This window comes from Oryctolagus cuniculus, chromosome 20, assembly GCF_051225735.1.
Source record: "Oryctolagus cuniculus isolate XC-2025 breed Fujian yellow rabbit chromosome 20, ASM5122573v1, whole genome shotgun sequence".
Classification (NCBI taxonomy): Eukaryota; Metazoa; Chordata; class Mammalia; order Lagomorpha; family Leporidae; genus Oryctolagus; species Oryctolagus cuniculus.
The window spans coordinates 1288211-1310856 of record NC_142886.1 but is presented as its reverse complement, the minus strand read 5'-3'; the positions used below and the strand labels follow the sequence as shown (position 1 = coordinate 1310856).

Genomic DNA, 22646 nt, shown 5'->3' with positions numbered 1-22646 from the left:
GTGCCTGGTTTGTGTCCTCATTATTCCACACCTCCTGCAAGTGGTTTTTTTGTTTGTTTGTTTTAAAAAATGCTTATTTATTTGTTTGAAAGGCAGAGCTACAGAGAGGCAGAGGCAGAGAGCAAGAGGCCTTCCACCTGCTGGTTCACTCCCCAAATGGCCATAATGGCCAGAGCTAAACAGATCCAAAATCAGGAGCCAGGAGCTTCTTCCAGGTCTCCCATGAAGGTGCAGGGGCCCAAGGACTTGAGCTCTCTTCTACTGCTTTCTCAGGCCATAGCAGAGAGCTGGATTGGAAGTGGGCAGCCAGGACTGCAACCAGTGCCCATGGGATGCTGGCACTGCAGGTCATGACTTTCCTATTACAGCACAGCACCAGCTCAAAAGTGTTCTCTTGAGGCAACAGATCATGGCTCAAAAACTTGGTTTCCTGCCATCTGAATGGGAAACCCACATAGAGTTCCTACCTCCTGGCTTTCATAGATATAACACTCGCTATTGTGGGCTTTTGCAGAGTGATCCAGCGGATGGAGGACCTTTTTCTCTGCCTTTCAAATAAACAAATCAGTAAAAAATTATCGGTATGTGATATGGAACAATGGGTCTCTACCACCACTGGTTAAAGCCAGAGTTGCTCCACTTCCAATTCAGTTCCCTACTAATGCACCTGGGAAAATACCTGAAGACAGTCCAACTACTTGGACCATCTCTATCCACCTGGGAAACCTGGATCGAGTTCCTGTTTTCTGGCTTTGGCCTGGTCCAGTCCTAGCCACTGAAGCCATTTGAAGAGTGAACCAGCAGAAGGTATTAGATAGAAAGATCTGTCTCTCCATGAATCTGCCTTTCAAATGAACAAATAAATAAATAAATTTTAAAAAATTATATTGGTGTGAGTTAAGCAATCCTGAAGGCAGCAGCCTCAATTAAAGCAGTAGACAACTAAAACAGGTGATTTGTGATTCCAGATGCCAGCAGCATATGGATGGCCTAGCAGAGGCCACCCCAAAATGCTTACTGACAATTACAAATGAAATAGTTGAATTTTATACCTGCACAATTCTTCTCCATTTTGAGTGCAAGAGCCCAGAATCTTGGACCATCTTCCTGTTTTTTCTCAGAATATTAGCAGGGGGCTGGATCAAACTTTGGGCAGCCAGGACATTAACTGGTGCCATATAGGATGCCAGGGTCACAGGCAGTGGCTTCACCTGTTATGCCTCAACACAGGCTGCAAAACTGTTTTAATCTTATACATCTATTTGAGCACTGTACTGTGATTTATTTGTATTTTACAAACCAGCAAGCAGTAAAAGCATGAATTGTTCACATGTTAAGTAATGGAAAATAGATTCACACTAAATTTTGTAGCATATAAGTAGCTGATACTAAGTGTGAAAAACTTGTATAATGCCCACATTTGGATACACAATCCATAGAGATTATTAGGGAAAAAGTCTAACCATGGACAAGGAAAAGTCTTCCAAAACAGTGTTTGTTCCAAATCAACTGTGGTTTCTGAAATGGGTCTCAAAATACAACTTTTAAAATAAATGTGGTAAATTAAATAACCCTACTCAAACATAAATAAATAAACCAGAGTTTGTGACATCTACAAATCATTTGATATTTGTCAATGCACTTAACCATAGCTGTAGATATCAAATATGACAAACTACATTTCACATTAATTGGAAAACAATAAATTTTTTTAAAGAAATCATAGTAGACAAGACACACACCCTGGTATTTGATGTGAGCCTCCCAATCAGCAGCTTAAACTGATGCAGCACAATCCCTGCCCCACAGCTCCTGGTTTTGATTTAGCCCAGACTCAGTTGTGAGCCTTGGAGGAATCAGCACATGAAAGCACTGTATCTGTGTCTCTGCCTAAAAGAAATAAAAGGATAAATTAAAGAAATATACTATGCCCCTTATAAGCAGGATGCAGCTACAGAAGAGATGTTGACTCTACGCCCCTCAACGTCCCTTAGGATTAAGAGAATGGGGTCTCTGAGGGGAGAATGTTGTAGGCAGGCATATAGAATAAAATTGATTAGGTGTGTGAGCTAAAGGACCACACTTTCACCATGCCCTTGTGTGACCTCATACCCCTACCTGGCCACACCTGTGTACCCACCGGCCAATCAGGTTAATTAACCTCTCCCCTTTGGAAATGGATTAAAAGTCTGGGACATGGTGTCCTTCTCTCCCCTTTGCTTGGCCTTTTGCCAGTATGGGGCTTGCTGTGGCCCTGCACCTCCAGGGCTCGTGGCCTTTGGGCCACCCACCCCATGCTTCCTGGCCTAGATGTTCCTCCATGTGGCTGGTTCCTAGTACTCAGCATGAATTCAGATTTGCTTCTCTCCTGTAGATAGGGTTCTCACTCTCCTATGCATTTCTTTCACTAAATAAAAGCTTAAAAATGTAAAAAAAGAAATTGGCTGCCTTCTGCTCTTTTCCCTATTTCTAAACTTTACAACACAAGCAACTGCAAATGTGCTCCATTAAAATAAATTTGCTTACTGTGGACATTGCAGGGAGGTTTGAGGGTAAGAAATGCCACTTGTGATAACATCATTGCATACTGGAGTGCCTTGCTGGAGCCTGCTTATCCTACCTGATCCATCTTCCTGCTAATGTTCATCCTGAGATGATGATTCAAGTACTTGAGTCCCCCCCCCCATAAACATGGTAGCTGCAAATGCAGTTTTTGGATGCTGGATTTAGCCTGTCCTAGACACAGCTGTTGCAGGCCCCTGGGCAGTGAGCCAGCAGATGAGAAGGTCTTTCTGTCTCTGCCTTTCAATTAAATGAAAATAAATAAGACATTTAAGAAAAATGACAGCAAAAGAGAACAATTAAAATATTCTTTTTTTTTTTTTTTTGACAGGCAGAGTGGACAGTGAGAGAGAGACAGAGAGAAAGGTCTTCCTTTTTGCCGTTGGTTCACCCTCCAATGGCTGCTTTGGCCAGCGCACTGTGCTGATCTGATGGCAGGAGCCATGTATTTATCCTGGTCTCCCATGGGATGCAGGGACCAAGCACTTGGGCCATCTATCCTCCACTGCACTCCCTGGCCACAGCAGAGAGCTGGCCTGGAAGAGGGATGACCGGGACAGAATCCGGCACCCCGACCAGGACTAGAACCCGGTATGCTGGTGCCACAAGGTGGAGGATTAGCCTAGTGAGCCACAGCACCGGCTTAAAATATCCTATTTTAATGAATTCTACTATATACATTATCATGTTCAATGTGGATTATCTAAATATACCAATTAAAAGAGATTGAAACAGCCAAAATAAAACCAAGACCAACCTATGTGTGATCTGTAAGAAAACATATATATATATGTTTATATATATAAAGACATAAAAAGATGATCTGATTCTGGGTTAATTAAAGAAAAAATTGGATGCCAGCATTATAGCACTGTATCAAGATTAACTTCCTACTTATGATGCTGGCATCCAGCAGAGTATCAAATATCAGCTGCTCTGTTTTCAATTGAGCTCCCTTCTAATGTCTAGGAAAGCAGTGATGATTGTCCTAGTACCTGGCTCCTGCCACCCATGTGGGAAACCCAAATGGAGCTCAGGTATCCTCCAGATGAAGAGTTAGGGTCCTGGCTTAGGCCCAGCCCAGCCCAATCCAGCCCATTGCAGCCATTTGCAGAGTGAACCAGAGGATGGAAGATCTCTTTCTCTGTCACTCTCCCATTCAAATAAATAAATATTTAAGAAAGAATAAATTTCACTTGCATATGAAATGTGAAAGATCTGCATTACAACATGGTGACTCCACCATCATCAAAAACAACTACATGATAGAATGTGTATGGTGGTGAGATTTATTTCACTTCTACACACATATTTATCACCACTAATGTGTTAAATTATTCCATTTTTTTTCAAGTGAAAATATATAAGTACATTAAGAGTAAGATAAACACAAAAATAGCTTCAGTTCTGATTAGGATTTAGGTCAGAAAAATTTTAAGTGTTACACAATGAAACTGAAGGCAGTTTTCCAAAAGGATAGTACACTGTTTCCTTAGCATCAATCTGTGCAAAGTAAAATCCATACAACTGAACGGGCATTAGAGATACATCAGTGGTAATCAGTACAAATAAATATAAGTGGAAATACCAAGTCACTGGAAACTGGTATTTAGTAATGAATAATCAGAGATGCCAGTTACTACTAGATGGAATAAGGAAATAAGGTCATCCCAGTGTTGACAAATCACAAAATACACATCAATGAAAATTTAGTTAATCCCTCCACTCTATGAATACTTCATATTAAATTTGAATTTATCCACAACCTGCAGCCTAACAATATTTTTCTGTTATTTAAAATATTTGCCATGCATTAGCACTGGTGGGGAATTAAAAAAAGTAACAGTCACAGACATCGAATAATAATCTAGAAGAAAGCAACGTTCCATAACTCCTGGAATCACTGACATGAACTGCCTGAACTGACAACCTAGAATAGAAACATCTGGGGAGGCTGGTGCCGTGGCTCAATAGGCTAATCCTCCACCTTGTGGTGCCAGCACACCAGGTTCTAGTCCCAGTCGGGGCACCAGATTCTGTTCCAGTTGCCCCTCTTCCAGGCCAGCTCTCTGCTGTGGCCCGGGAGTGCAGTGGAGGATAGCCCAAGTCCTTCGGCCCTGCACCTGCATGGGAGACCAGGAGAAGCACCTGCTCCTGCCTTCAGATCAGCGCAGTGCACCGGCTGCAGTGCGCCGGCTGCAGTGTGCCAGCTGCGGCGGCCATTGGAGGGTGAACCAATGGCAAAAGAAGACTTTTCTCTCTGTCTCTCTCTCTCTCACTATCCACTGTGCCTGTCAAAAATAAAAAAAAAAAGAAGAAAAATCTGGGGAAAAAACACTCAAGGCAAAAAAGGAAAACATCTTTTTAGTGTAAAATATCAATAGTCAGTATCAGCATTCTGAAAAGTTGAAAAGCCAAGAGACAAACACAACCAAAATTCTTCTTTGGAAGAAGCAGATCATAAACTACACAAAGAACCACAAAGAATTAGACTTGGTCACTTCTGAGGACAGCGGGGGAAGAAATCAGGAAGACACCTGAACTGACAAATGCCCATTCATTCACTTGGGTAAGCATTCTGTGGGTGTTTATATTTTTATGTAAAGTCAGCAGAAAATAAGTGCTACCAAACAATAATGAGGCCCTTGCTTCTCGACAACTGGATTCACCAGAGAGGAAAGCATTTATTTCAAGAAGCCGGCATCTTGGGGAGAAAGATCTCTTCATCTAAAACATGCTCTTTCCACCCAACAAGCCAGCAAGAGCTGTTTCTAAGAACATGGGTCGAGGGGCAGACACTGTGGTATATGGGGTAAAGGCACAGGCAGCAGTACCACTGTCACATATGGGCACCAGCTGCTCTGCTTCTGATCCAACTCACTGTGAATGCAGCTGGGAAATCAGTGGAAGGTCACCCACATGCTTGGGCCCCTGGCACCCCCTTGGGAGACCTGGGAGATGCTTCTGACTCCTGGATTTGGTCTGGCCCAGCTCAGGTGATTGCAGCCATGTGGGGAATGAACTAGCTGATGGAAAATCTCTCTCCTTCTCTTCCTCTCTCTCTCTGTACCTCTTCCTTTCAAATAAAATAAATAAATCTTTTTTAAAAAAATGGGTAGCTTCAGATGGAGGTTAGAAATCAAAGGGATTCTATTTAGTTGACAATTTGGCAGCTGTTCAGGCTTTGCACTAATAAGTGCTCATCTGGGGATATCCAAGGCATCAACCAGGTGAAGATGTTTTGATGGGGCTGAAGCTCCTTTGTTAGCTGGGTCAAAGTCTGCTATTCTGGGCTGGTGCTGTGGCACAGCAGGGTAAGACACGGCCTGTGGCACCAGCATCCCATATGAGATGCTCCTTTTCTGACCCAGCTCTCTTCTGTGGCCTGGGAAAACAGTAGAAGATGGCCCAAGTCCTTGGGCCCCTGAACCCATGTGGGAGACCCAGAAGAGGCCCCTGGCTCCTGATCAGCTCAGATCTGGCCATTGCGGTCATTTGGGGAGTGAACCAGTGGATGGGATACCACATAGGATCCCTGATCATTATAATAATCACTTACATAATATTAAGTCAAATTATGTATAAATATATTAAGTATATTGAATATTTAATTAATAGACATAGACATTTAAAATATATTAAAAATCTCAACTCTGAAAACTCAGTTTTCTAAACCCAAAGTCAGAGAATACATGAGATAATCTTGACAAAACACAAAATTTCTTTCCCTTCTGTAATAACCAAAAGGTAAAGGAAATTCTTTTGTGCTGTGTTTCTTCTAATAGGAAGCTCCTCCAGATTACTTAGAAGTTAAACCCAATGGAAAGTTACCCGACCTTAGACACTGGAGGCTGTGAGCATTCAACATTATAAAAGAATGAAAAAACTTAGAAAAGATTACACCTGTTGCCAGTACTGTGGCTTAGCTAGTAAAGCCACCGCCTGCAATGCTGTGATCCCATATGGGTATCAGTTCACGTCCTGGCTGCTCCACTTCTGATCCAGCTCTCTGCTATGGCCTGGGAAAGCAGCAGAAGATGGCCCAAGTCCTTAGGCCCCTGCATCCCTGTGGGAGACCCAAAAGAAGCTCCTGGCTGCAGCTCAGTGCAGCTTTGGTCATTGTCGTCATCTGGGGAGTGAACTATCAGATGGAAGACCTCTCTCTCTCTCTCTCTGCCTCTCTGTAACTCTGCATTTCAAATAAATAAATACATCAAAATTAAAGAAAATAATACACCTTAGAAACAAAAGCAGAAAAAAAATCCATAGAACAATTTAAATACATCTAGAAAAGTCAGGTGTAGGGGCCAGTGTTGTGGCGTGGAGTGTAAAAGCCACCACCTGTGACACAGGCATTCCACATGCACACTGATTCTAGTCCTGAGTATTCCATTTCTGATACAGTTCCCTGCTAATGTGCCTAGAAAACCAATGAAAAATGAAAAAGTCCTTGGGCCCCTGACAGCGAGGTGGGAGAACCAGAAGAAGCTCCTGATTCCTGGCCGTTGTGGCTCAAGTTCAGCCATTGTGACCATTTGGGGTGTGAAGCAGTAGACCAAAGATCTCTGTCTCTCCCTCTCTCTGTAAACTCTGCCTTTCAAATAAAAAGAAAGCTTAAAAAATATTAGGTGTAGGGGTTGGTGCTGTGGCGTAGCGGGTCAAGCCACTGCCTGCAGTGCCAGCGTCTCATAAGGGCACTGGTTTGAGTCCCGGCTGCTCCACTTCCTATCCAGCTCTCTGCTATGGCCTGGGAAAGCATCAGAAGATGGCCCAAGTCCTTGGGTTCCTGCACTCACTTGGGAGACCTGGAAGAAGCTCCTGGCTCCTGGCTTCACATCAGCACAGCTCTGGCTGTTGCGGCCATCTGGGGAGTGAACCAGCAGATGGAAGACCTGTCTCTCTCTCTCTCTTCCTCTTCTCTCTCTGTGTAATTCTGACTTTCAAATAAATAAATAAAGCTTTTTAAAAAATCAGGTGTAAAGATCAAGTACTCTTATTATCCCTAGTCTCCTAAGATAAATATTTCTTTCAAGATTAATTTATTTCCAAGGTAGAGTTACAGGGAGAGAGATCTTCCATTGGCTAGTTCATTAGCCAAATGGCCACTACAACCAGAACTGTGCCAGGCAGAAGCCACTGCCAGGAGACTCATCCAGGTCTCCACATGGGTGCAGGATCCCAAGGACTTGGGCCATCCTCTCCTGCTTTCCCAGGTGCATTAGCTAGGAGATGAATCAGAAGTGGGCCACGAGGAATCAAACCAGTGCCCATATGGGTTGCTGCCATCACAGGCAGCATCTTAACCCGCTGTGCCACAATGTCAGCTGTAAAGACAAGCATTTCTCATGACAGGCCATAACTAAACAATAAAGGAGGAGAAAATAGCTTGTAAGAGATGGCTAGTTGTTGGAAAGGAGTCAATCAAATGGAAATTGTAAGAAGCTGCAGTTGAGAAGATGGTTGAAAATGTTATTAGAGGGGCCAGGCACTGGAGCGTAGTAGGCTAATCCTAGGAAAGCAGAGCAAGATGTGCTTGAGAATGGGGGACCCACAAGAAGCTCCTGGCTCCTCTTGGATTGGCTCAGCTCCAGCCATTGCAGCCATTTGGGGAGTGAACCTATGGATGGAAGACCTTTCACTCTGCCTCTCCCTCTCTCTCTCTCTCTCAAAATTTTAGGCACTGTGGTATAGAAGGTTAAGCCTCCTCCTCAGTGCCAGCATCTCATGTGGACTCTGGCTCAGTTGAGTCCCAGCTGCTCTACTTCTGATCCAGCTCTGCTAATGCACCTGGGAAAAGCAGAGGAAGGTGGGCTAAGTACTTGAGTCCCTGCACCTGTGTGGGAGACTCAGCAGGCGCTCCTAGCTCCTGCTTACTGGCTCCTGCCTGACCCAACCCCCACCCATTGAGGCCATTTGGGTAGTGAGTCATTGGATGGAAGATCTCTTTCTTTTCCTCTCACTTTGTATTTCTGCCTTTCAGATAAATAAATCTTTTTTAGAAAGTTAGCAGACTTTAAAATCAAATATTAAAAACCTCTAGCAAATATTTATCATTAATATTGATATTTTCTAAAAAAAACTTTACTGATTTAACATAGGGGACTAAATCCTAGTTTTATTTATTTGAAAGACAGAGTTACAGAAAAATAAAGCCAATGAGAAAGAGATTGTCTATCTGGTTCACTCCCCAATCATCTACAACAGCCAGAGCTGGGACAGATTGAAGCCGGGAGCCAGGAAAATCCATGTGGTTCTCCCACATGTGTGGCAGGGGTCACAGCATTTGGGCCACCTTCTGCTATCCCAGGCACATTCGCAGGGTGCTGGATTAGAAGTGGAGCAGCTTGGACTCAAAGAAGCACTCTTATGGGATGCAGGTATGATAGACTGCACTTAACCTATGATGCTGCCCCCACTCTGAAAATTTTTAATGTCAGGGCCAGTGTTGTGATGTATGGGTAAGACCACCACCTGTGATGCTGGCATCCCATATGGGCACTGGTTCATATCGCAGCTGCTCCACCTCAGATCAAGCTCCCTGCTAATGGCCTGGAAAAGCAGAGGAAAATGGCACAAGTGTTTAGGCCCCTGCTACTGATGTAGGAGACCTGAATGGAGCTCCAGGCTCCTGCCTTCAGTCTGGCCCAGTGCTTGATTATTACAGACATCTGGGGATGAACCAGTAGATGGAAGATGTCTGTCTCTGTCTCTCTAACTCAGCCTTTCAAATACATAAATAAATCTTTCAAAAATTCTAGACTTTGGGATATTGACTTAGAATTATTTCTTATTGGGGCTGGTGCTGTGGCATAGTAGGTTAAGCCTCCACCCACAGTGCTGGAGTGCTGGCATCCCATAAGGACACTGGTTCAAGTCCTGGTTGCTCCACTACAATCCAGCTCCCTGCTAATGACCTAGGAAAGCAGTGGAAGGTGGCCCAAAGTCCTTTAGCCCCTGCACCCATGTGGGAGAGTGGGAGGAGGCTCTTGGCTTCTGGCTTGATATCTGCAAGATCCAGCCATTGCAGCCCTCTGGGGAGTGAACCAGTGGATGGAGGAATTTCTCTCTCTCTCTCTCTCTCTCTCTCTCTCTCTCCTTCCCCCGCTCCCTCTCTCTGTTATTCTGCTTTGCAAATATTTAAGTAAATAAATCTTAAAAAAATTATTTCTTATCCTTGGTAACTTACTGTTTAGTGAAAACTTAGCAGGTAATTTTGAACGGTTATATGTTAACAAGTTATGAAAACATTTACCAAAAGTCCCAATGCTTTCTACATATTTTAAGAAGCCAAGAGTACATGTATTTAGAAAAATCTATCTTTTACATTTAGCAATTCAAAAAAATTCATCCTACTGCAGAGTAGTCCTTGGTCTCTCTAGCTGCTACACTGTTTTATCTCTCTGCAGCCACTGTAAGTCAGAGATGCTCTTAGCCCTGGGCAGGAAAACCTGAGGTCTATTACCTCATGTCAAATTGCATAGGAGCCCCAAATCAGTAATCCATCCTGTGATCACCTTGAGGAGAGGATCTGGGTTGCGCATGGCACAAGCATCATGAGCCATCGGGGTGGGATTCCCTTTGTACCCAGTCATCCTCCTCACCTTGCACAGCTCGTACTGGGCATTCTCTTCAGTGTGTGTTCAGTTTGTATACCACCTCCTGCTCATGTCTGCCACCACGTGGCTTCTGCTGTGATGTAGTGAACAGCAAGATGGCCCTGTGGTGTCAAAGATCAGGCACAAATACTCACCTGTCGGCTTGATGCTGATGTTTGCTCCATCTCACACATATCCATGAATCCAGCAAGGCTTGCAGCATCAGCTTGAACCTTGCTGTGGATTCTGACCCAGCACTGCTACATTATCTTCTCTACCTCCTCTCCAGTCAGTGTACACTTGAGTCCATTTCTCAGGCAGATGAGGAGAGAGAGACATCCCCTTAGGTTGCAGGGACCTGAGGATGCACAAGGTGCCACAGCAAAGACCACCAATTCATTTTTTAGCAATTATACTTACATTGCCTGAGAAACTACCATATTAGATAAGTATGGTTATTCTCTTAAGTCATGATCTTGCCACAGAACAACTTTAAATTGGACTTCATAGGAAGCAATGAACACTGCATCATCTTTTCATCTATTGTTTGTGCTTAGGTGAAAATTATGTTGTGATTTTAAATAACACAAATAAGCACAACCAACTTTTACACATACAACAGTAAACACACATAATGTATAGCATACATTATGACACAGAAAAATATAGAAATCTCTGCAACTCTTTTTAAATCTTTTAATCAGGCCCTATGGCTCACCATGTGGGTAGCCAATTGAACAGGGATGAATGTTGGTAAGAAGAAAGAGCTTATTTCTAGAAGCTGGCATCTTAGGGAAAGAAATTTCTCTCTTTTTTTAAGATTTTATTTATTCATTTGAGAGAGCAACAGAGAGTGGGAGAGCCAGAGAGAAAGGTCCTCCACCAGCTGGACCACCCCCAAAATGGCCACAATGGCTGAGGCTGGGCTGATCCAAAGCCAGGGCCTTCCCCGTATCTCCCACATGGGTACTGGGTCCCACACCCCCCGGGCATCTCTCAGCGCATTCCCAGGCCACAAAGCAGAGAGCCAGATCAGGAGAGGATCAACAGGGACATGAAACAGTGCCCACATGGGATGTCGGCACTACAGGTGGAGGTCCAGCTCTGTATGCCACAGTACAGCCCCAAAATAGAGCTCTTGATGTAAAATGTAATATCTGTTAAAGGGTTAATTATTTAAAAGATTTATTTATTTATTTGAAAGTCAGAGTTACACAGAGAGAGAAGGAGAGGTAGAGAGAGAGAGAGGTAGAGAGAGAGAGAGATATTTCATTCAAAGGTTCACTCCCCAATTGGCTGTGATGGCCAGAGCTGTGTCAATCTGAGGCCAGGAGTCTGAGATCATTCTGGGTCTCCCACTTGTGTGCAGGAGCCCAAGGACTTGGGCCATCTTCTACTGCTATCCCAGACCATAACTGCTAAAAGGTTTCTTAAAGGACAAGGGTAGCGGCCAGAGCCGCGGCTCACTAGGCTAATCCTCCGCCTTGCGGCACCGGCACACTGGGTTCTAGTCCCGGTCCGGGCGCTGGATTCTGTCCCGGTTGCCCCTCTTCCAGGCCAGCTCTCTGCTGTGGCCCGGGAGTGCAGTGGAGGATGGCCCAAGTGCTTGGGCCCTGCACCCCATGGGAGACCAGGATAAGTACTTGGCTCCTTCCATCAGATCAGCGCGGTATGCTGGCTGTGGCGGCCATTGGATGGTGAACCAATGGCAAAAGGAAGACCTTTCTCTCTATCTCTCTGTCACTGTCCACTCTGCCTGTTAAAAAAAAAAAGGACAAGGACAAGGGTAGCTTCAGGGGGAGGTAAATAAAACAATGAGTCACCTTAATTGACAATATGTAAATGCCCAAGCTTTTTTCTGATGAGGCCTCTTAACCAGGGGGCTCAGCATCAGTTGGGTGGAGGCTTCTTTGTCAGCTGGGGCAAAAGTCCACCATTATACAAATGCTACTACTCACCAGAGTAATTCAGGCAATATACAATATCAGTAATTGGTTTTTGCTATATAAAATGTGAAAAGGAAAAGGGAAGGAGGATGGCTTTAGTATGGTTACAACTCCTTTTTAAAAGCTCCAATCAACTGAATATAATCGCTTCCTGCTGTTAGTAACCTCAATTAACCCTATTGTTCCTCAGGGGAAACCTGAAAAATTTACTTGAGCATTTAACTCGGAAAGCAACTCCAGTCCCAGTGATGGTACTGGACACTAACATACATAAAGATAATTATATCCTCATTTCAGATTCAGTAAGCACTCTGTTGGAAAAACATGTTTTATTGCTTTATTAACTCTTGTTCCTCAGTCAATTTTATCAAAGGCATTTGTGGAAAATTACAATAGATTTAAAAAAATTTTTTTAGTTTATTTGACAGCTAGTTGGTGAGAGAGAGAAAGGTCTTCCTTCCATTGGTTCACCCCGCAAATGGCCACTACAGACGGCACTGTGCCAATCTGAAGCCAGGAACCAGGTGCTTCTTGTCTCCCATGTGGGTGCAGGGCCCACGCACTTGGGCCATCCTCCACTGCCTTCCTGGGCCACAGCAGAGTTGGACTGGAAGAGGAGCAACTGGGACTAGAACTCACACCCATATGGGATGCCAGTGCTGCAGGTGGAGGATTAACCAAGTGAGCCACGGTGCTGGCCCCTATGATAGATTTTTTAAGAGACCAGGGAGCCCCAGGGTCTCTGCTCTACCACTGGGCTGAGGCAGAGCTGAAGCTTCTGCTTTTTCTAAATTGACAAGGACTCCTAACCTGTCTCCTTGGGCATCAACAGCCACAGACACAGTTGCTGGAAGGTTTAAGGGATTTAAATGCTTACTCCGTCCCATTTACCAGAACTCTCACAAAACCTCTACTGTTAGAAACCCACTGACGCTGTGGCATATTGGGTAAAGCAGCCACCTGCAGTGAGTGCCAGCATCCCATGTGGGTGCCCATTGGGGCTGGTCCTGGGTGCTCCAATTGTGATCCAGGTCTCTGATGTGGCCCTGGGGGAGCAGTGGAGGATGGCTCAGGCCCTTGGGCCCTTGCATTGGGTGTGTGTTGGGGGGGAACCCAGAGAAAGCTCCTGGCTCCTGGATTCGAATCAGCCCAGCTCTGGCCATTGCAGCCATCTGAGAAGTAAACCAGATGAAGGACCTGATGGAACAAGGAACAAGGACATAAGCCTCAGCCATTCTCCTGCATTGAACAAAAGAGATAAACATTGGAATGTATTCTTTGCCCTAGAAACACAATTGGAGGGCCTGTGCTGTGGCATAGCAGGTAAAGCTGCTGCCTGCAGTGCAGGAATCTCTCATGGGTGCTGGTTTGAGTCCTGGCTGCTCCATTTCTAATCCAGCTTTCTGCTATGCCTGGGAAAGCAGTGGAAGACAGCCCAAGTCCTTGGGGCCCTGCACCCATGGGAGAGACCCAGAAGAAGCTCCTGGCTCCGGGCTTCAGATCGATGTACCTCTCTCTGGCCATTGTGGCCATCTGGGGAGTGAACCAGAGGATAGAAGCCTTCTCTCTCCCTCTCTGCCTCTCCTTCTCTCTCTGATTAATCTTCAAAAAAAAAAAAAAACCCTCAATTGGGTCTCACACTCTGTTGTCTTCATACTCCACCCCTTACAGCCACCTGAAAGACCAGTTCCAGGAACTCCCCTCTGCCTGCTGCCCCCTACCTCACCTCCATCCGCAGCCTTCCCTGGGGGTCAGGGCCTTCTGTCAGGTGTTCCATCATGGGTACGTGGACAATTGCTGTTGGTCACCCATCTCTACAGACTTATTTTCCCTGAATAAATTTGGTCTGGCTATAAATTCATGCACTACCTCCTCTCTATTCTGTGCCTCTTTTCCTAACAGGACCCCCCCCACCTCTGCCTCTCTAACTCTGCTTTTCAAATAAATAAACATTAAAAAATCCCACTTAACAACCACCTTCTCTTAAATTTAACACATATGCAGACCATGCAATATTACAATAGAACACCATTTTTTTCTTCGACATAAGATCTTAACTATATCCTGCCCAATCAGCCACGATGCAACTCAAGGTGATTTTGGATGGAAATTAAATTGAACCACTCATATTTCACCCAAGAGGAAGAAGTCCTCATACAAACAACCAAATGAGTACTCTTCAAAAAAATATCCAAATTTCCTCACAGGGAGGCTGAAGTAAAAATCTTAGAATCTGTCTCCCACACACCAGTACTACAAAAAAATGACCTAAACCAGGTCTAAATGACATGAGCCCAAAGAACAGAGATAGAAATTTCAGGTATGCCCCTGGTTCAACTTACCCAGTCTCAGAGCTGTTGACTCGGGACACAAAGGGGAACCATTGACTCCCTGCAAGGTAGCTAATGCCACAGCGGGAACAGAAAGGAAAGTCCTGGAGAGAAAGTGCTCTCAGAAGCTGCTGGATGTCCCCAGAGTCCCAGCCAAAATGTTAGCTCAAAAGTGGCTCTGGGGTGGAGTTACAAGTGACCATTGCCATCCTTACTAATGTGAAAGGGTTAAGCCACTTGAAAAATACATTACAGGGGCCAGCGCTGTGGCTCAGTGGGTTAAAACCCTGGCCTGAAGTGCCAGCATCCCATATGGGACTGGTTCTAGGCCTGGCAACTCTGTTTGCCATCCAGCTCGGTGCAATGGCCTGGGAAAGCAGTAGAAGATGGCCCAAGTCCTTGGGCCCCTAACCTGTGTGGGAGAACCCGGAAGAAGCTCCTGGCTCCTGGCTTCAGATCGGTGCAGCTCCAGCTATTATGGCCAATTGAGGAGTGAATCATCGGATGGAAGGCCTCTCCCTCTCTCTCTCTGCCTCTCCTCTCTGTGTAACTCTGACTTTCCAATAAATAAATAAAATCTTTAAAAAACAACAACAAAAATACATCGCAGACTTCTGGGCTAGCTCACCAGTGTTGTTTCCAGACACATAATCCGGCTCTGGATGCTCACCGCTTCAATTCGCCACAGCTGAGTGCTGGCCAGAGGAAAGGGTGTATTTCCAGAAGGCAGCTGCAGTCTTGGGAAAGAAAGTCCTCCCAATCCAAAGAAGCCTTTTTCTAGGAAACGGCGCAGCACAGAGTGTGTTTAAAGGGACAGGGGTAATTGGAGCACCAGGCTTGAAATAAAACAATGAGTCTATTCAATTGATAATTATGCAGATTTTCAGGCTTTGTTCTGAGGAAGGTCCCACCAGACAGTCAGGGGAGTCCAGAGTGTCAGGTGGGAGGTGCTTTCTACCTCAGTTGGGGGAGGGTTCTCTGTCAGCAGGGGCTATGCCTGCCCTTCCAAATCATCTCCTTTTTTTCAGTAGGCTTCTGAAACTCTTCTGCAAATATTACTCACAAGATTAGGGGAAGGTAGGATGCCTTCATTAGGACTACCATGCTGTTGGAGGAGGGTGATCAGGGTTTATAAAGAGGTTCTAAGGCAGGGGGTGCTGGTGTGAGGACTAGATGACCTAATGGGGAGTCCTTGTAAGAGTGCGCAAGATGCTTGCTTCTCCCCAGAACCTGTCTATTAGCAAGACAGAAGTGGTGATCCCACTCCCCCAGTTTCTAGCTTTATCATGAGAATAGCAAGGAAGCAATGATCCACCCTTCTGATCTTCTAGTTTTATCAGGAGAATAGAAAGAATTTGCCTATCCTACTATTCGGCTGGATTTTTGTTTTATCAAGAACAAGCTAGACAGGATTATTGATGGGTTTTGTCCCCAGCCTCTAATTGTTAGCTGTGATTATTCTGCTCATTCAAATTGCAGTTAAAAGACTCCACTCCATTTTTCAGGTCTCCCTCTCTTGGAGACCCCCTAATGGCTGCTGTGGCAAGAGGTTTCTCATGTAAATAAATCTTGCTTTGCTCACTGCGTGTCCACAGGGAAATTCCTTGTGAGACATGCACCCCAGGCACCTTCCTTCATCACCACTTTCCCCCATTACTTTGGTGTGGTGAAGTCATGAAAGAGTTGATGGTCTCTGGTTTCAGATGTCATGGCTTGTCGCTAGGTCGAGGTCAAGGCTTAAGTTCTCTGATTCCTCCTGGTGGTCAGCACCTGAGTCCTTCAGCTCTGCCTCAGCCTAATGGTAGAACAGAGACCTGGGGTTTCCCTGCTCTCTTAAAAACCTACTGTAAATTTCCACAGATGCACCTATGAAGTTGGTTGTGAGGAGCAAAAGTTAACAATAGGATTTTTTTTTTTTTGACAGGCAGAGTTAGTGAGAGAGAGAGACTGAGGGAAAAGTCTTCCCTTTTCTGTTGGTTCACCCTCCAAGTGGCCGCTCCGGCTAGCATGTTGTGGCCAGTGCGCTGTGCCATTCCTAAGCCAGGAGCCAGATGCTTCCTCCTGGTCTTGTTGGGTAGAAAGTCAATTATGAGCTTATGTGTGTGTGACATAAAGACCTAAAGAGAAAACATCTATGTCCAGCATATGCATCTGCATCTAAGTCATCCTGACAATGTTTCACTGGCAGCCTGGCCTTTGCATCCTGCCCTGCCCCCTTCTACCTGATAACCTGCCAGGTGGGGGTCCCCGCCCCTCCTGCCTGACAAATCTTCCACAATCTCCCAGATGCAGCCCAGTATCTGCATTTCAAACACCCTGCTCCCGGATCCCCATTGTTGTACTTCAACTTTAGGTCAGTGTAATTTTGACATTAGCACTCAACTTAAAACTCTGTAAACAATTTTAAAATTGTAAACCTTTTAAAACTTTTCATGACTTGCTCACACCTTCTGAAACTTTACACCCATTGTTACTTTTACATAGTCTTGAATTGTCATGTATGGACAACCTATGAAAATACATGCTAACGAACTCAGTCTCTCTTATTGAATTTAAGATGTGCAAAGTACTCTGGCCTCAGAATCAGCCCTAAAGGCATTCGGATCTGGCTGAAAAGCCCATGAGAGTATTTCAGGCATGGAAAGCCAAGACACTGGCAAAAGATCTCTGTGAGTGAGATCCCAGTGGAAAGAACAGGTCATCAAAGAAGGAGGTACCTTTCTCTGAAGGGAGGAGAGAACCTCCACTTTTACTATGACCTTGTCTAAACAAGATAAGAGTTGGAGAACTCAGAGGGCTTCCATAGCCTTGGAAACTCATGACTGGAGCATAGGGAGATTACTGATGCCACAGACAGGAGTGTCAATTGGTAAAGTCAACAACAGGAGTCACTGTGCACTTACTCCTCATGTAGGATCTCTGTCCTTAATGTGCTGTACATTGAGATTTAATGCTATAACGAGTACTCAAACAATATATTTCACTTTGTGTTTCTATGGGGGTGCAAACTGTTGAAATCCTTACTTAATGCATACTAAACTGATCCTCTGTAAATAAAAAAAAAAAAAGAAATTATCAATTCCCAACTTGACCCTCACTGGGATTAAACATGACAACAGGTCTGCTCTGATTTCATCATCATTTAAAAAAAATCATCTATTAATTTTCACTTTATGTTTCTGTGTGGGAGCAAACTGTTGAAATCCATACTCAATGTATACTAAGCTGATCTGTATATTAAGATAATCGAAAATGAATCTTGATGTGAATGGAAGGGGAGAGGGAGTGGGAAAGGGGAGGGTTGTGGGTGGGAGGGACGGTATGGGGGGGAAGCCATTGTAATCCATAAGTCGTACTTTGGAAATTTATATTCATTAAATAAAAGTTTAAAAAAAAAAAAGATGTGCAAAGTACACATAATACATTTTCCCCAAGTTTTACTTAGCACTGATGCCTAGATGACTTAAGACACTGAGTTATTAATGAATACCACACCATTATGTGAATTAGAAGTCAAAATTACATCCCCATGCTTTTAAGTAACATAAGGATAGCACCTCCTGGACAGCAAACACTAGTTCATGTTTACAACTTTGAAAAGATCTTCATCGTTAAGAGAAACAAGTTTAAAGCATATCAAAGACATGTAAAACTGAGCAAGTGAGCCACTGAGCAAACTTAAGGGCGTTTGCATTAACTCAATTCTCTGAACCAATCTGTATTGGCTTACTTTAGTTAACAACATAAAGGCTTGTATGCACAGAATTTACTTTCATTTTCATAAGACCGCTCTAGCTGGAAAGCAAAACATGAATACAGCATAGGTCACATAATCTGAATTGACTCAAACAGCTGTTGCTTTAACAAATTTTAGAGTCCCATCCTTTGAGAGTTCCAGGGATCTGACTGGAAGCCCAAAGTTGGAAGACTCAGTTTAGAATTTAAGCTGTCAGAGTCAAACCATTTACCCAAAATTAGTACATTTCTGATCAGTTGGGTAATCACTCAAACATTAAAAACAGATAAACAACATAAACAACTTCACATTGCAATTTTCCCAATCAAGACTCTAATGGCAATAGAAAAAGGCGAAACCTTCAAGACAGGTGAATGCTCTCAGATAAGTCAGGAATAGCAGCACAGAAAAGAGCTGATTATCAGCATATGAACCCATTGCTTAGGTTTCCATTAACTGCAAAGAGAAAAACCCATCAGGTTGTTAAGGGTTAATGGCTTAAGGTTCTGGCTCCCTTAGGTAAAGCCAGCAGTAGTATTGAATTGGAGATTCCTCCTGCAGAGGAAAAAAAAGCAGCCCTGGGGTGGGGGCGCTCTCCCTAGAGATATCTGGCTATGCCTGCCTGGGTGCAGCAGGCCACAAGACTGGAATAGAGTGCAGAGAAAGGCTCTGTGGTCCCCCATTTACAGGGAAGACTGCTCACACACCGGGGCCTGGCAGGATTAGCTGTGGGGTTGGGTAGGTGTGCCGTTTCACCAAGAGTGCTGGGAACCTCCTATAATTCAACCAAAGCCAGATGCAAACACTCAGTCAATTACAACAGATAGTTAACTTTAGCTACTTTCCAGATTCAGTCCTCAAGCAGTTAAAGCTTAGCAACAGTAATAGTTCACAAAAACTTTAAGAGACGCACCAGAGCTACCATAAGCTCAAAGACGGAAAACTTTCTACCAAGTTGGAAAGGGTTAACAGGTAACAGGGAACAGCTTTTCCCTAGGTGGAGAGGCCTGTGGAATTTCCCTCTTCCTTTCTCCTGGCCAGTGGTATAGGAATGGAGATGAGGAGAGCAAAAGAGTCGGGGAGGGACCCCCGGGAGGAGGAGGAAGGCTGAAAGCCACAGAGGACAAGATGTGAGCGACTGCCCTCACCTTCCCCTATGAATCTCAGCTGGAGGACAGCATAGGGAAAGGCCCTCATGTCTGGGGCTGAGTGGGGTTCGAAATCTCCTATCGCTCAAGGTTACCCACTACCTAGTTGTCTGAGTTTACCTGGAGGGCCAATATTAGCCTCGACCGAAGCTAAGCCCTGCTCACGTAGGCAGTGTGACCAGGCGTCCCTCCAAGAGATAGACCTGATCCTCCGGTCGCAGTCCAGCCACGGGGAAGCCAAAGTGAGCTCAGGGGGTCTCCAGGCTCTCAGCCAACTGCCCTTCCTAATTTCCCTCCCATTCCTTACAATCCCTCTGGAGTTTTGGCCATAGCTAAGCCGTGGCCGGGGGGACTCCGCATTCTCAGAGAGCTTTGGGGTGCCAGACACTCAACGGTCACTTCCACAGATCTGGTACCACTTAAGGGAAGGAATACTGACCTCCGATGTCTTCTCAAAATCCCTTCATGGTTGCCAAAAATGTTACCAGAGAAATTCCAGGGTTCTTGTCTTTGCGCAAGAAAAGAATTCAGGCGTGAGACAGAGTAGTGGGAGGTAAAATAGCAAGGTTTATTAGGGAAGGGACATCCGTAAGGACGGATGGGCACCTCTCCGGACAGGACCTGAGAGAGTGCCCAGTCACTCAGACTGCGGTGGGAGGGAGTGAGGTTACGTGTTGAGAGGAGAGATTACACCTGGCCAGACCGGGCAGGTGGCTCAGCAGAGGCAGAGGGCTGAGCGCGCAGTCATGTTGAGGCTGGGTTTTTTTTGTTTGTTTGTTTTTGGTTTTTTTGACAGGCAGAGTGGACAGTGAGAGAGAGAGACAGAGAGAAAGGTCTTCCTTTGCCGTTGGTTCACCCTCCAATGGCCGCCGCGGCCGGCGCGCTGTGGCCGGCGCACCGCGCTGATCCCATGGCAGGAGCCAGGTGCTTTTCCTGGTCTCCCATGGGGTGCAGGGCCCAAGCACCTGGACCATCCTCCACTGCACTCCCTGGCCACAGCAGAAGGCTGGCCTGGAAGAGGAGCAACTGGGACAGAATCCGGCACCCCGACCGGGACTAGAACCCGGTGTGCCGGGGCTGCTAGGTGGAGGATTAGCCGAGGCTGGGGGTTTTTAAGGAGATAGGTCTTACTTCCCCACCTCTACTCCTCTTGGAACAAAGGGCTTTTTGGATGTAAATGGAAAAACTTCTATCTGAGTTTTCCCCTGAAGGTATCAAACTGGAGGAAGCCTAGCTGGCCCCAACCTGAGTTTAGAGGGAGGGTGAGCAAGACCCCCTAGAGAATGGGGATCCTGGAGCAGGGTGTTTGAAATGCAGATACTGGGCTGCATCTGGGAGATTGTGGAAGATTTGTCAGGCAGGAGGGGTGGGGACCCCCACCTGGCAGGTTATCAGGTAGAAGGGGGCAGGGCAGGATGCAAAGGCCAGGCTGCCAGTGAAACATTGTCAGGATGACTGAGATGCAGATGCATATGCTGGACATAGATGTTTTCTCTTTAGGCCTTTATGTCACACACACATAAGCTCATAACTGACTTTCTACCTAACAGTCTCCCATGGGTGCAGGACCCAAACACTTGGGCCATTCTCCACTGCCTTCCCAGGCCACAGCAGAGAGCTGGACTGGAAGAGGAGCAACTGGGACAGAATCCGGTGCCCTGACTGGGACTAGAACCCGGGGTGCTGGTGCCACAGGCAGAGGATTAGCCTAGTGGGATTTCTAAGAGCTGGGTGTCTACTTCTCACTGTTTCTACACACACATACACACACACACACACACACATACACACTCCTCTCCTGGACAAAAGATTTCCCAGGTACAAAATTAGGTAATGTTATCAGACTCAGTAGCCTTCCTTGCACCAAGCAAACAGTGTTTTCTGGGTGTGTGTTTATTGGAGGGGAAGACTAGAACCACCTATGAAGTTATTGGGATAAGGCAGGACTTTGTAGCATAAAATACTGGGCTGTAGACAGCCCATAAAGAAGTCATAGACAAGTCAAGGTCCATCTCAGCTTGTGGAATTCCTGAGATAAAAAAGTCACATACTCCCATGTTGAAGGGGAATGATTAAACAAGAACACTCTGCTAAAATTAACTGTTATGACTGTGTTGCAGAAAGCCCGATAAGTTGCTTGTGTATGGTGTTATCCTCTGTGTTGCCTTGAGCTATAGCTGGTTATGTATAAATATCGCTGAGACACTGGAATAAAGGAGCCTTGTCTTGGCTCCATTCTCTGACCCTTGTCCCTCTTTTCATTCCCACTGCCCCCTTCAGGTTCTGTTTGACTGGTGCTGCTGGCCTGCACATGCTTCTAAGACTACTGCATAACTTCTGTGGGGCACGTGTTTTGTTTCCCATGGCTGCTTTCACACACATAGGCTAACTTCTATCTTCCTATCTAAAAACATTATTGAAGAACATGAAAGCCTTTGATAGAAGAATACCCTTAGAATCAAAAGCTGAAGGAATTGTCTGATTACATGGGAAAAATTAAATACATTAAGGAAATGTCACTGGAGAAGAAGCTAAGGGTCCTTGTATTTATGCAAGAAAGAACTCAGGTGTGAGACAGAGAACAGTGGAAAGCAAAGTAGCAAAGTTTATTAGGGTTGGGACGTATGTAAGAACAGATGGGCACCTCTCCAGACAAACCAGAGAGAGTGCCTAGTTCACATTTAGGCTGGGGCTTTTAAGGGGCTGGGTCTTGCCTTTCCACCTTTTTGCTGTCTCCTTCTTCTCCAGAACAAAGGACTTCTTGGGTGTAAATACAAAACATTCCTTTCTGAGTTTCCCACTGAAGTCAGACAGGTGAAGCCTGGCTAGCTTAGCCAAGGGGTTTCTCTCTAGGGTGCCTGCCTTAGAGGAAGGATGCTTATCAGGCCAGGTAGAAGGGGCAGGGCCCCCTGGAAGGTTATCAGGGTCTGAGGGCAGGACTTTGCAGTGCAGATACTGGACAGCACCTGCAATGTTATTGGGTGACTTTGAAATGCGAATGCTGGACTGCTGTAGATGTCCCTTTCCTTAGGCCCTTGTCACACACACAGGTTAATTTCTGACTTCTTACCTAACAAAAAGACAGAAGAATCAAGTTATCCTAGTGAAGTAGGCATAACCTTAGGTTTCTAAATAAAACAGTTTTAATGTCAGGTCACAACAGTCAGAACCAAGGAGGAAGAAATAACTTACAGGAGATGCCTAGAAATTTGACAAAGAAAATCAGCAATTAAGTAGAAATTACTAAAAGGGAAATTGCATTAAAAATAGATTTCAAAATGAAACATTAAGACTTATATGTATATATATACATATATATGTATATATAA

General features: G+C 45.1%; 1 protein-coding gene across 1 annotated transcript in view; it reads right to left on the bottom strand.

The window, feature by feature from the left end:
* The window catches only part of LOC127485255 (uncharacterized), a 147285-nt gene extending 132009 nt beyond the window's left edge, over window positions 1–15276 (bottom strand). The window contains exon 1 of the mRNA XM_070067766.2: window positions 15062–15276. The gene's annotated coding sequence lies outside the window, so the exon portion shown is untranslated. The remainder of the gene's footprint in view (window positions 1–15061) is intronic.
* Between the last annotated feature and the right edge of the window lie 7370 nt (window positions 15277–22646).